This window comes from Anomaloglossus baeobatrachus, chromosome 1 (assembly GCF_048569485.1).
Source record: "Anomaloglossus baeobatrachus isolate aAnoBae1 chromosome 1, aAnoBae1.hap1, whole genome shotgun sequence".
NCBI classification, from domain to species: Eukaryota; Metazoa; Chordata; class Amphibia; order Anura; family Aromobatidae; genus Anomaloglossus; species Anomaloglossus baeobatrachus.
Window position 1 is genome coordinate 128,088,918 of NC_134353.1, and position 14,938 is coordinate 128,103,855.

Below are 14,938 nucleotides of genomic sequence, written 5' to 3' on the forward strand. Positions count from 1 at the left end.
AAATGGAGCTGGAAATCGAATCTGGCAAAGAACAAGGACCACCTGGCTTGCCGTGGGTTCAGTCGCTGAGCAGACCGCAGGTATTCCAGGTTCTTGTGGTCCGTGTAAATAATAACGGGGTACACTGCTCCTTCCAGAAGGTAGCGCCATTCCTCCAGAGCCAGTTTGACTGCCAATAGCTCTCGGTCACCGATGGTGTAGTTGCGTTCAGGCGCTGAGAAGCTCTTGGAGAAGAAACCGCAAGTCACCATCTTCCCGGAGGAGGACTTCTGCATGAGCACTGCTCCGGCTCCCGAAGAGGAGGCATCCACCTCCAAGGTGAACTGTCGGTTTAACTCCGGTCGGTGGAGCACAGGAGAGGAGGCAAATGCCCGCTTCAGAGAGCCAAACGCGGCGTCGGCCGCAGGTGACCAGTCCTTTGGATTAGCCCCCTTCTTGGTCAAGGCGGAGAGAGGAGCAGTCAGAGCCGAGAAGTGAGGGATGAACTGGCGGTAATAGTTGGCGAATCCCAGAAAGCGTTGGATTGCCTTTAGTCCAGAAGGAGGAGGCCAGTTGAGAATGGAAGAGACCTTCTTCGGATCCATCTGCAGTCCGGTATCGGAGATGACGTAACCCAGGAAGGGAAGAGAAGACTGCTCGAAGACGCACTTCTCGTACTTGGCATACAGACGATTCTCCCTCAGTCGTCGTAGTACCAGCTGCACGTTCTCTCTGTGGGTCTGGAGGTCCGGAGAAAAGACCAGGATGTCATCAAGATACACCACCACACAGACGTAGAGAAGGTCCCGGAACACGTCGTTCACCAATTCCTGGAAGACTGCTGGTGCGTTACACAGGCCAAAGGGCATCACACAGTATTCATAGTGCCCATTGCGAGTATTGAACGCGGTCTTCCATTCGTCCCCAGAGCGGATGCGGACCAGGTTGTAGGCACCCAGAAGATCCAACTTGGTAAACACACGAGCTCCTCTAAGCCGATCAAACAATTCGGGGATGAGCGGCAGGGGGTACTTGTTTTTCACGGTGATTTGGTTCAATCCCCGGTAGTCTATGCAAGGACGTAGATCACCTTCTTTCTTCTTAACGAAGAAGAAGCCTGCTCCAGCAGGAGAGGAGGATCTCCGAATGAATCCCCTTGCCAGGTTCTCTGTGATGTAGGTAGACATGGCCCTTGTTTCGGCAGGAGACAGCTTATATATCCGTCCTCGAGGTGGTGTAGTTCCCGGGAGCAGGTCGATGGCACAATCGTAAGGACGATGTGGCGGAAGTACCTCTAATTCCTTTTTGTCAAAGACGTCCGCGAAGGACCAATAGGCCGAGGGCAGTCCCGGTAGGGACTCTGGAACCGGAGGTCGTCGGATGGGTTGTATGGTCTTCAGACAGTTCTCATGGCAAGAAGAGCCCCATCGGGTGATTTCACCAGTGCTCCAGCTGACTGACGGTTCGTGTGTCCGTAACCAGGGGAGTCCCAGCAGGATTTGATGGGACATGTGTGGGAGGACGTAGAGAGCGATGTTCTCGGTGTGCAGGGCACCGATACGCAGTTCCACCGGCCTGGTGATCCACGAGATGGTGTCAGAGAGGGGTCTCCCATCCACAGAGGCAATCACGAGGGGTTTGTCGAGTGGAGTAACAGGCACCTGGTACTTGTCCACCGTGGCCTGCTGGATGAAATTGCCTGCTGCCCCAGAATCGAGGTACGCCTCGGCTGTGAACCGCATCTCTCCCGTTGTCACTTGAACAGTCCACGTAACCGGGTCTGAGAGAGTCCCAGCACCTAGGGTGGCCTCTCCTACCAACCCTAGGCTTTGGAGTTTCCCGGCCTCTCTGGACAGGAGCGTAGAAGGTGTGTGCCCTCTCCGCAGTAGAAGCAGAGGCCCTTGGCGAGCCGCTCTGCTCGGCGTTGTTCAGACTGCCGCACACGGTCGATTTGCATGGGCTCGTGGACGGAGACACCAGATGCCGTTGACTGAAGTACGGCGGGCTTCTGCGGAGGAGAGGAATGCCGTACCGGACGTCTCTCACGGGACACCTCTTTGGATCGCTCCTGAAAGCGAATGTCCACTCGAGTCGCTAGGGTAATCAGGGCATCCAGGGTGGACGGTACGTCACGACCCGCCAGCTCATCTTTAATTCGACCCGAGAGTCCTTCCCAGAAGGCGGCGGTTAGAGCCTCGTTGTTCCACCCGAGTTCCGAAGCCAAGGTGCGAAAACGGATGGCATATTGACCCACCGTCAGAGTCCCCTGACGTAACCGGAGAAGAGATGAGGCAGACGCGGAGGCGCGTCCGGGCTCGTCAAAGGTGCCACGAAATGCCTGCAGGAACTCCTGGATGTTCTTGGTCATAGGGTCCTCCTTCTCCCACAAGGGGTTCATCCACGCCAGTGCCTCACCCTCTAGATGGGACATCATGAAGGCGACCTTGGCTTGGTCGGAGGCAAACAAATGCGGCAGCTGCGTGAAATGGAGGGAGCATTGGTTTATGAATCCCCTGCAGGTCTTGGGATCTCCGGCGTACCGGGGTGGTGAGGCCAAACGAAGCCTGGAAGCATCTGAGGAGGCTGCCACGGGAGCTGGAGCCGTGGATTGTCTAGTGGAAGCCCGAGATGCTGAAGATGTAACCGACGCTTGTAGCGTGTTCAAGCGGGCATCCACAGAAGTCATAAAGTTCAGCATGCGGGTCTGGGTCTCACGCTGGCGTTGGAGTTCCTCATGCAAGGCCGCTAGTGCTTCGGCGGGATCCATGGCCTGTTCTTACTGTTAGGGCCAGATGGACGGGCAGACCCAGGAGGTGGATCCACTGGGCCGAACTCCTTGATGAAGGTAAGGGGTCCGGTAGCCGGAGCACTACGGGTAGCAGGACAGTCCGTGCACAAGAGTAGAATGGAGAAGTCCCTGGGGCCACGGAGTCACTGATGGTAGTCCAGGTGACGGAGCTCAGGTTCGGAAGCCGAGATGTTGTCAGGCGGAGTCCGGAACCGATGGAGCGAAAGGACGGGTCACCACAGGGATCGGAGATGGAACGGACTGTCAGGATGGCAGATGGTCAGCGTTCGGGGTTCGGGATTCGGCAGGACCGGATGGCGAGTCAGGATCGGCTCTAGAAGAGAGAGAGGTGAGTATCTCACAGGAACACAAGGAGACCTGACTCCTAGCTTGGGAAACACAAAGAACAGGCCCCGCCCACTTGGACACTAACCCCCTTTATACCGTGTACCTGTGTGCTCAATTTCCTGTCAGTGGACGCTGGCCCTTTAAGAAAGGGTCAATGACCGCGCACGCGCCCTAATGCGCATGCGCGAGGCCCGGGTGCCAGAAGCCAGGGCAGGGAGCGGTGAGGAGGAAGCAGGAGAGGCGGGCTGGGGCTGAGTAGCCGACGGGCGCCGGGAGTGGGGACCTGGACGCCTGGGAACCGCAGGCAATGGAGGCTGGAGACCGGGGAGCGGCGGACGCTGGACAGAGGGACCGGGGAGCGACGCAGGGAAGCCGGGGAGCGTGGCAGGTGAGTCGGGGAGCAGAGCAGGGGACCCGGGGAGCGTGACATTATAAAGAAAAAAGGTTAACATTAATAGGGGTGCCCAAACTTTTTCATATGACTGTAGGTGGAATAATAAGTAAACTTTTACAGAGAGGGAATTATTGGTTAGTGTGTACACTAAATCCATGATAAGATAGAGACATTGATACAATGATGAGCAATAACGGCTGGTACTGGATACCAGGACTATACTGCTGCCTGCCCCCTACCGATCTGCAGAATCTATACTTGATGGAGCTGGGTACTGTTCGTACTAGTCCTCGAGTGCTCAGTAGATGCTTAAGTATGTGCACAGCAGTATACAGGTCAGTACAGATCAGTACATAGTTTATAGGTTGATACACCACAGTTTCAGGGTACATCACAAATGATAGAATGGATCTGTCATTGTGTTTCTAGTCTGTAACCTAAATATAGACCCCAGGGAAGCTGTATGGAGCTTCCCTGTCGTTTTCTGCTTTACATATCTATATCTCTCATCAGTAAAATTTTATTAGGTTAATATAAATGATCCAGTTCACTAAGGGCGGCTTTGCACGTTGCGACATTGCACGTGCGATGTCGATGGGGTCAAATCGAAAGTGACGCACATCCGGCGTCGCAGTCGATATCGCAACGTGCAAATCCTTTTTGATACGATGAACGAGCGCAAAAGCGTCGTTATCGTATCATCGCTGCAGCCTCCGACATTTCCATAATGCCGGTGCAGCGACAGGTACGATGTTGTTCCTCGCTCCTGCGGCAGCATACATCGCTGTGTGTGAAGCCGCAGGAGCGAGGAATATCACCTTACCTGCCGCCGGCTGCAATGAGGACGGAGGTGGGCGGGATGTTTACATCCTGCTCATCTCCGCCCCTCCACTTCAATTGGCCGCCTGCCGTGTGACGTCGCTGTGACGCCGCACGACCCGCCCCCTTAGGAAGGAGGCGGGTCGCCGGCCAGAGGGACGTCGTACGGCAGGTATGTGCGTGTGAAACTGCCGTAGCGATAATAATCACTACGGCAGCTTTCACTAGATATTGCACGTGCGACGGGGGCGGGACTATCGCTGCAGCATCGGTAACACATTGTTACCGATGTCGCAGCGTGCAAAGCCCGCCTAACATAGTAACAAGGGGAACCTTTCACCTCTGTATACAGTATGGGGATCACAGTTATCTCTTCCATGGAGGTTACTTGCTTTTACCTAGTACAATCAGCATTCCTTTCTATTCAGTAAAGGTTTGCTTTCTTCTTTGGCTTTTAAGTGGTGAACAATGGAGCATGTTGTACTTTCCTGAAGCCATCATTTTGTTTTCTGTAGACTATTGTCATTAACGCTCTTTGACCATTGCTATATGAAAGTCACGGCACTCGATACGGTCGTTGTATGGCGGTACGTATGCCATAGATTGAATCTTTGATTGTGCACTTATAAAGCACTCCACTCCTCTTGTCCCCGGCATTTAGATAAGCCTTTATTGGACAGAGATGAGTATTTCTTGATATTTCTGAAGAACACAATGTACAGATCAGGTATTGATTCTCATTTATAAATGTTCAGAAACCTCTCTTATTCTTACAATGTGTCTGTCCTTTACAATGTAATTCCATTAAAGGGATATTCTGGTTTCTAGGAACAAGGCTTGGAGGAATTGAAACAGAATGTTCATTATTTGCTTCGAGTGATTAAAAAAAAAGTTTTTGCAATAAGTGACATATATACAGGTGCAGAAAAATCCGAATGTAACGCTGGCAGAACTAGCTGAAGATTTTCTGCAGCTGATCTTCTCTGCCATGTGTGAACTTGGCCAGCAATGAGGATCATTACACTGATGAATGGTGAACATGAGAGCTTTGTATGTAAAATAAATTATTTTGAAAGAAAGTAAATTGTTCTTTATATGTGAACTGCACAATCCCCAGAACATGTGATAGAAATATGTATTTGGATTTTTTATTATTAGAAGTATACTTTTGCATTCACATTAACTCCCTCCTCATATTATATAATTTTGCAATTTATAGTTCCCTAATATTTACTGATACAGAAAATAGTTTGTTAGGACTTAAAAGATATCGGTCAGCAGGTTTTTGCTACCTCAGAGAGCAGCATAATGTATGAAAAGAGACCCTGAATCCAACAATGTATCACTTAGATATTTGGTGCAGCCGTTCTGACACAGAGTTTGCAGATTTAGCAATGCAGCAGAGCTGAGAAAGCTGCCCCCCCCACACTAGGCTCTCTATGTACAAAGTCTATAGGTAGTGAGCTGATAGTCAGAGCAGGGGTCATACTGGACTAGCTGACCTCTAGATGACCTAGCAGGGCAATAATAATCTTCTGAAGCTAAAACAAACATTGTAGCTAAACAATTGCACACACTGTCAAAAGAGATTGCTAAAATCTGTGTTAATCCCTACAGCATGCTGTCTTCAGATTACAAGCAAAAAACTGCTGATAGATCATTTTAACCCTAGAATGCATACCTGGGGCCTCGCAGGCCTGCTAGGTCACTTGTTTTCTATGGTAGATTTCTATGGTTGTGCGTTCTAGGGTTAATAAACATATATTTATCATTTTAATATGTTAATAAATATTTAGCCACTATGACATCCAAGTAAAATGTATGCATGTGACAGAAAATAAATAGTACTGATGGGTTGCAGGAGTGATCCAATGCCTGTTGACCTGTCGATTACTATTAGCAGTGATCAGTATACAGTGTATGCTCCTTTCCCTTGCTTTGTCCATTTACAGATCATGAGTCTCCCTTTAAAGGGAACCTGTCACACTCTGTATACAGTCCAATCTGTGGAAAGCCGAGTATAAAGCAGGAGAAGTGAGCAGAATGATATATACATTTGATGGGAAAGTTTCAATAAAACTTTAATTTTATTTATTGAAATCCCTAATGTTTGTGTACAAATGAGTCCAGTGGGCAGTCCTACTAGCGATTACCAGTCATCTCTATATGCACAGTCATACAAGGAAGACTGTCAATCCCTCATAGGACCGCCCACTGGACTCATGCATAAAAACACCAGGGATTTCAATGAATACTGAAACCTTTCCAGCAAAAATGTACATCAATCTGTTCAGCTCCTTCTGCTCTATAACATGCTGCCAGCAGATCTGATGCCCATTTCAACATGACAGTTTCCCTTTAAGTACAATGTTAACCATATTTTCTGGAGAAATAGCATAACACATTGACAAAGAACTATACCAGGGTGTGGAAACAGGCAGAAGAGAACTCCTGTGCAAGAACAGTAAAAGTAAGAAATGGAATATTTAAAAAAATTAACAAAATCTAAATACTCTACTCATTGGTCACCTCTCCGGCCTCAATCCGTTACTCATACAGACCTTGCTGCATCTTCTGATTCCTGACACTCACGCTAAAATGTGAGGTTTCTGCATTTTGAAGGTTATGACGTGCCCCATCCCAGGCCCCATGAGAGCTGGACGTCTTGGCTCAGTGTGAGAGGCCTGGGGATTTCAGCCAAGCAGTATAGATTAGAAGATATGAGGACTAGACAAATGATAGTGAGCAGCGAAGGGGCGAGAATGGTGAGCAGTAAAATGAGTATAAAGATTTTTATTTTAGTCTTTGGATGGCATACAATCTTACAAATGCTGCACATTTATTATTTATTTTACTCGCTTATATAACACTATCATATTTTACACCACTTTACAGATATTACAGTGTAAAAGTTTGAATGAAAACTGTGGAAAAAGAAAGCGCAATAGGGTCTTACCCCAATACATATAGGGTGAAGCAAAGAATAATCCTACTCACCAATTCGGGTTGTGACAGTCACAACACCTATAGCAGCATGTAACACCAAGTCCCGGCAGCAGTCCCCATGAGGCAGATAACAGAGAGTAGTAGAGAATGGGTTTCACAGCCGCGCCAAAAGACTACTGGATTCTTCTCAGATTAATGTTTCTTTTATTTCATAACAGGTCAAGTCTACGTGTTTCAGGAGAACACAGCTCCCTTCTTCAGGAGGACAAACCAGCAAAGAATCATCAAATCTCTCTTTGATGATTCTTTGCTGGTTTGTCCTGAAGAAGGGAGCTGTGTTCTCCTGAAACACGTAGACTTGACCTGTTATGAAATAAAAGAAACATTAATCTGAGAAGAATCCAGTAGTCTTTTGGCGTGGCTGTGAAACCCATTCTCTACTACTCAGTGTAAAAGTTTGGGCACCCCTGGTCAAAATTACTGTTATTGTGAACAGTTAAGCAAGTTGAAGATGAAATTATCTCTACAAGGCATAAAGTTAAAAATGACACATTTCCTCTGTATTTTAGGCAGAAAATATAATACTTTCATCTTTTACATTTGAAAAATTACAAATGGAAAATGAGCAGATGGAGAAATTTGGGTACCCTTGGAGATTTGTGTGCTCAGATAACTTTATCCATGGTTTCAGACCTTAATTAGCCTGTTAGGGTTATGGCTTTTTTGCTATCATCATTAGGAAAGGCCAGATGATGCAAATTTCACAGCTTTATAAAACACCAGCCTCCTCTAACCTTGTGCTGAAAAACAGCAGCCATCGGAGTTCTTCCAATCAGCTGCCTAGCACTCTGAACATAAAAATGGTGGAGGCCCAAAAAGCAGGAGAAGCTATAAGAAAATAGCACAGTTCAAGTTGCCCTTTCCCCAGTTTGAAATGTAATTAAGAAATGGTAATTAATAGGAACACTGGAGGCCAAGATAAGGTGTGGAAGACCAATAAAATGTCTGTAACAGCTGCTCGTAGGATTTCTAAAGAGGCAAATCAGAACCCCCGCTTGACCTTCAGGAAAATATAGCAGAGTCTGGAGTTGAGTACATTGTTCTACTCTTCAGAGATACCTGCACAAATATGGCCTTCATGGAAGAATCATCACAAGGAAACCTCTCCTGCATCCTTACCATTAAATTCAGCATCAGAAGTGTGCAAAAGAACATCTAAACAAGCCTGATACATTTTGGAAAAAAGTACTGTGGATCAATGAGGTTAAAATAAAGCTCTTTGGACACAATTCTCAAAAGTATTTGTGGAGAAAAAAAGGTTTAAAATTTCAGGAAAAGAACATCTCGACAACCATTAAGCATGGGGGTGAATAGATCATGCTTTGGGGTTGTGTTGCAGCCAATGGAACAGGGAACATTTCAGAGCTAGAGGAAATAATGAATTCAATTATATTTCAACAATTTCTTGATGCAAACAAAACACCATCTGTAAAAAATCTGAAGTAGTAAAGAGGATGGCTTCTACAAATGGATAATGACACACGTCAAAATCCAAAATAGACTACCTCAAAAGGCACAAGCTGAAGGTTTTAAAATGGCCATCACAGTCCCCTGATCTGAACATCATTGAAAATCTGTGGCTAGACCTGAAAAGAGCAGTGCATGCAAGACGACCCAGGAATCTCACAGAACTGGAAGACTTTTCCAACAAAGAATGGAAGAAAATAACTCAAACAAGAATTTAAAGACTCTTGGCTGGCTACAAAGATTGTCTACAAACTGTGATACCTGTCAATGGAGAAGGCAAATAGGTACTAACCAGGCAGGGTGCTAAATCTTTTGCAAAGTAGCAGTGCTATTCACTTATGACCTATGGAAACCATCAATGGCTTCAAGATGAAGAGTCATAAAATATAAAGGAAAAGTAATGGATATGAATGGATATAACATAGATTTAAACAACTTGACTGACATGGTAGATGATACAGTTATATAAATGGGTTGCAGAATTTAGGGGGCAGTAACGAGGAACTGAATTATTAATATCAACAATATCCAGTTCCATCATTGACATTCGATGATGTTTATGTTCTAAAAAGTTCCATTATGTATTTATGTAATTTCTGGTTGCAGTGAACAGAATGTCTCATAGCAATGTCTATGACTTCACTTCCCAGTATTTCGCTCCATGGTTTGCTATATGCCGTGACATAATGGTTTAAATTAAGCACGTCTGTTAAGAGAAAGTAGGGCACTACAGAGGAATGTAAACTGGAGAGTAATGAGAACAATGTGTCTATACAAACATCAACGCATAAATAAACACAATTACTTTACAGAAAACCAATGCCAAGTCACCAATTAATCTGACAAGTTGTATACTAAGTCCTGTCCCTTTGGAACGCATAGACCAGTGTTCACGTCTTGCAACTGTCCAGATATTGTCAAAAAATAAGGGGAAAGAGTGATTATAGTTATGTGAATGTAAAATATAACTTTTATTTTCAGATTTAAATATTCTGTATATACAGTACTGTGCAATAGTTTTAGGTAGGGACTGCAAAGTTAGAAAGATTTTGAAAAATAGAAAAGTTATACTTTTATCAGTGAACAAAATGGAAACTGAATGATCAAAAGAGAAATCTATTAGAGCAAACCAAAAAAAGATATCGACACAGCTGATATAATTTGCCATAATGGAGGCAGTCAGGACCGAGATCAAATAATAAAGACTCACTGTTCATAGGTGTTGCTCATTACAGTTTAAGGCTATGTGCGCACACGCTGTGGATTTAGCGTGGATTTTACTACGGATTTGCAGCGGATTTGCTTCAGAAAATATTTCTAACATTTCTGCAGTCATTCCCCAGAAAAACCTATGGGTATAAAAAAAATGCTGTGCGCACACTGTGTTTTGGTTTTTTTTATCCCTGAGGATTTACCCGTGGAATTTCCGCTGCGGAATTAATGTGCATGTCACTTCTTTTCTGCAGGTACCTGCGGTTTTCGCCATAGATAAATGGTAAAAACCCGCAGGGACCAACCTGCGGAAAAACCGCGGCAAATCCGCTGCAAAACCGCACCAAACCGCAGATTTTTACCGCAGATGCAGGATTCTTTCAGAGGGTCCAGCTTTTCATTAAGAAAAAGTCAGTTTCTAGTGCGCACATGGCCTAAGACATCTCAAAGTAATCCAGCATTGAAGGAAAAAACAGATGGCACTCACCATTCATTGCAGTGTTTAATAATCTTCATAACATCGTACAAGCAGGGGGAGGGATGGGGCATGTATGGACTACGACAGGTTCGTGCTTGAATAGCACTCCAACGGGTCCTGTCGAGTGTGAAACAGCCATAGTCCATACGTGCCCCATCCCTCCCCCCTGCTTGTACGATTTATGACAATTATTAAACACTGCAATGAATGGTGAGTGCCATCTGTTCTTTCCTTCGATGCTAGATTAAAAAGATAAATCTATGGTTGAAATGACCACCTTTTCTCTCTTATGTTTGCGCTTTTTTTAAGTTCATCCCCTTCTTTCAAAGAGCCGTAACTTTTTTTTTTCTCGACATAGCTGCACGAACTGTAGTTTTGAATGCCACTATTTATATTGCCGTACAATGTATTGAAAAAAGAGAAAAAAATTCAAGTGGGATGAAATGATGGAGAAAAAAAATTAAATTCCATTATTGTTTTTTCATGTTTTGTTTCAACTATGTTCATTGAGTGATAAAAATTTGTCAATGGGATTTACCAAACTTACATTACTTTGTTGAATTATATTTAAGTAAAATAATTTCAGAATTTTGTAAAAATAAAATATTCTTTTCTTTGTGATGCCAATTTTGAAGACCTGTGACATTTATATTTTACCATGGATAGAGCTTACTGTGGGCTTGTTTAATATTTAATACCAATTTGGGGAGCATACAATGTTTTGAACACTTTTTATTCCAGTTTTTTTAGGGAAGCAGGTGACCAAAAGCTCAATTCATTGTTCTTGATACAGTGTTTAACATATCAGTTAATTCATTTTATATTTTAATAGATTGGACGTTTATGGACTCTGGGATATCAAATATGTTTTTTTCCTTTTTAAGGGCGGAAAAAGGGAATGCTTTGAATCTTTAGATATTTTTTTAGAGGGGTTTTATTTACTTTTTTAATACCCTCATGGATTAGACTTGAGCCTGCAATCATTTGATCGCTTGTACTATATACTCCAATACTATTGCAGCATATAGGAAAAATCATTTTCTCCATTGGAGCTCAGCATATGCTCAAGGGAGCCAGTGGGCACAAGCATCGGCAACCGCTCAATTTAAATGCCACTGTAAAGGGTGCTTTACACGCTGCGACATCGCTACCGATATATCGTCGGGGTCACGTCGTTAGTGACGTACATCCGGCGCCGGCAGCGCGTGACACCAAGGAGCAGCGATCAACAATCGATAAATCATTCAAAAACGGTGATTGTTGACACGTCGCTCCTTTTCTTAACCCCATACCGACGGCCTAACGTCTCAAGACGTCGGAAAAACAGGGTACTTATTCTGTTCCGACGTCTTGAGACGTCAGGCCGGAAAAAGCTTGTAGCGCCCCCCAGTGACGAAAAATCTCGGGGGTTTCAACTACTGGAGGTAGCTGAGACCCCCAAGATTATGAATCGGGGTGTTTTTTTTGGACCCCGTTAATGCGATTGCCGGTATACACCGTATACCGGCGACAACATTAAAAAAAAATAAATGGCCGGTAAAATTGATTTATTTCTCATCTGACGTGATCAAACATGTCAGATGAGAAATAAATATGAGCCCTTAGTGCCCCCAAAGCCCCCGGTACCGGAGAGTCCCCCCACCACCCCTACCCCCCCTCCGGAAAATCCAAGATGGCGCCGACGCGCGCTGAAAACTCCCGCCGCCGCCGGATCTGCATTCATTTCCCTCCGATCTGAAATGATCAAACATTTCAGATCGGAGGGAAATGTCCTCCCCCTGACCCCTCCTCCGGGCCACCGGAGATCTCTGGTCCCCGGAGCCCCCTCCGGTCTCCAGAGCCGCCTCCCCCCTCCCCCCTCCGGAGCGTGGAAGATGGCGGCCGCATTCATCCTGCTCTTAATGCCGCATGTGACACGTCACATGCGGCAGAAAGTTGTCCCGCCGTCACCCCCCGTCACCAGCCCAGCCCAGCCCAGCCCCCCCCCAGCCCCCGGTCTTACGTTACCTGTCTGCTGGTGCTCCGTCCCTGCGATCACGCCGCCTGCTTCTTGAAAGCTGGCGGCGCATGCGCAGACAGCGGCTGTCAGCTGGATCCCTGCAAGCAGGGACTCTGACGTCGCTGCTGCACAGGCTGCTGCACTGTGGATCGGGGGAGGGTGAGTATGGTAATCTGCAGCCACACTCCTCACATGGAGAGACTGCTGTTCTAGAAAATGGGGGGTACGTTCTGTGAGCGTGCCACTCATATTCTAGAATGAGGTTACTGCAGGTCACTCTGCCCTAGGTTGGACCGGGGCAGTGTGAGTGCAGTATTCTCAGATTACTGCACCCACACTGCTCATGGAGAGCTTGCTCTTCCAGAAAATGGGGGATACGTTCCCTGAACGTGCCCCCCATATTCAAGAAGATCCAGAGTCGGCGTGGGACCTCCAAAATGGATTACAGCGACCGAAATTTATTTAATTTCAATAAATTGGTAAAAGAGGAATGTTTCGGGGAGTTTTTTTTCAAATAAATTTTTTTTTTGTCTTTATTTTTTTCTATTACTTGACTGGGTTAGTAATGTTGGGTGTCTGTTCAGATGCCGTGACATCACTAACACCAGGGCTTGATGCCAGGTGACATTACAGCTGGTATCAACCCCATATATTACCCCGTCTGCCACCGCACCAGGGCGCGGGATGAGCTGGAGCGAAGCGCCAGGATTGGCGCATCTAATGGATGCGCCACTTCTGGGGCGGCTGCGGCCTGCTATTTTTAGGCTGGGAAGAGTCCAATAACCATGGCTCTTCCCACCCTGAGAATACCAGACCCCAGCTGTCCGCTTCACCTTGGCTGGTGATCTAATTTGGGGGGGACCCCACGTTTTGTTTTTTTTTAAAAAACGCCTGGGGAGCCCTCCAAATTGATCACCAGCCAAGGTGAAGCTGTCAGCTGTGGTTTGCAGGCTACAGCTGTCTGCTTTACCCTAGCTGGCTATCAAAAATAGGGGGGACCCCACGTCGTTTATTTTAATTATTAATTTTTTGGGGGGCTAAATACAAGGCTAGGCACCCTTTAGTGCCACATGAAAGGCACTAAAGGGCGCCAGCTTAGAATATGCAGGGGGTGGGACGTTATATTTGTTTGACATCTATCCATTCATCCATTGTAGCATTTTAGGCTGTGCGCCCACAATCGGGATTTGCAGCGTTTTGGGTGCAGAGTGTTTTCCCTGCGTCCATAGCGCTGCGTTGTGCAGTAGAAGCACAGTGGAAGGATTTTTAGAAATCCCATGCCCACTGTGCTTCTTTTCTCCGCAGTATACACTGACGTGTGGCGCAGCTTCCCGAGCCTCAGCATGTCAATTTATGCTGCGGAGATGAGTGTTCTCTGCAGGTAGCATAGAGCTCCACAGCCCAAATCGTGGGCATGGGCAGCTGCGTTCTCCCGTGGACAACACTCACATCTCTGCAGGAAGGCTGACACTGTATACTAGACGCCGTGTCGCTGGATCATGGCCACATAGCCTAAAAGTGAGACATTTGTTGCTACAGCAACATTTTTGTGAAGTACCTGTGGATTCAAAATGCTTACTATACTCCTGAATAAAATCCAGTTTCCAAAATGGGGTCACTTGTGGGGGGTTTCTGCTGTATAGGTACCCAAGGGGCCCTGCAAATGTGACATGGTGCCCGCAATTTATCTCAACTTTTCCAGAATTCAAATGGTACTCCTTCCATTCCAAGCCCTCCCATTTATCCAAACAGAGGTTTTTGGCCACATGTGGGGTATCCCTGTGCTCATAAGACATTGGATAACAACCTGTTGGGTCCACGGTTTGTTGTTGTCTCTTGAAAAAGTGAGAAATTTGATGCTGAAGCAACATTTTTGTGAAAAAAATGAAAATTTTCAATATGGCAACCTAAGCTTATCAAATTCTGTGAAGTATTCGTGGATTCAAACTGCTCACTATACACCTAGATAAAAGCCTTGAGGTGTCTTGTTTCCAGAATGGAGTCACTTGTGGGGGACAGCCACTGTTTAGGCACCTCAGGGGCTCTCCAAATGCAACCTGGCGTCCGCTATTGATTCCAGCCAATTTTGCAGTCAAATGGCACTCCTTCCCTTCCGAGCCCTGCCATGCGCCCAAACAGTTGATTTCCACCACATATAAGGTATCGCCAAACTCAGGAGAAATTGCACAATAAATGTTATGCTGAATTTTTTCCTTTTACTCTTGTAAAAAAAAAAAGCTACCTGGTTGAAATAACAATTTTGTGGTAAATTTTTTTTTTTTTTTTTCATGGCTCAACGTTATAAAATTCTGTGAAGCACCTGGGGGTTCAGGGTACTCACCAAACATCTAGATAAATTCCTTGAGGGGCCTAGTTTCCAAAATGGGGTCACTTGTGCAGGGTTTCTGCTGTTTAGGTACCTTAGGGGTCCTCCAAATGTGACATGGT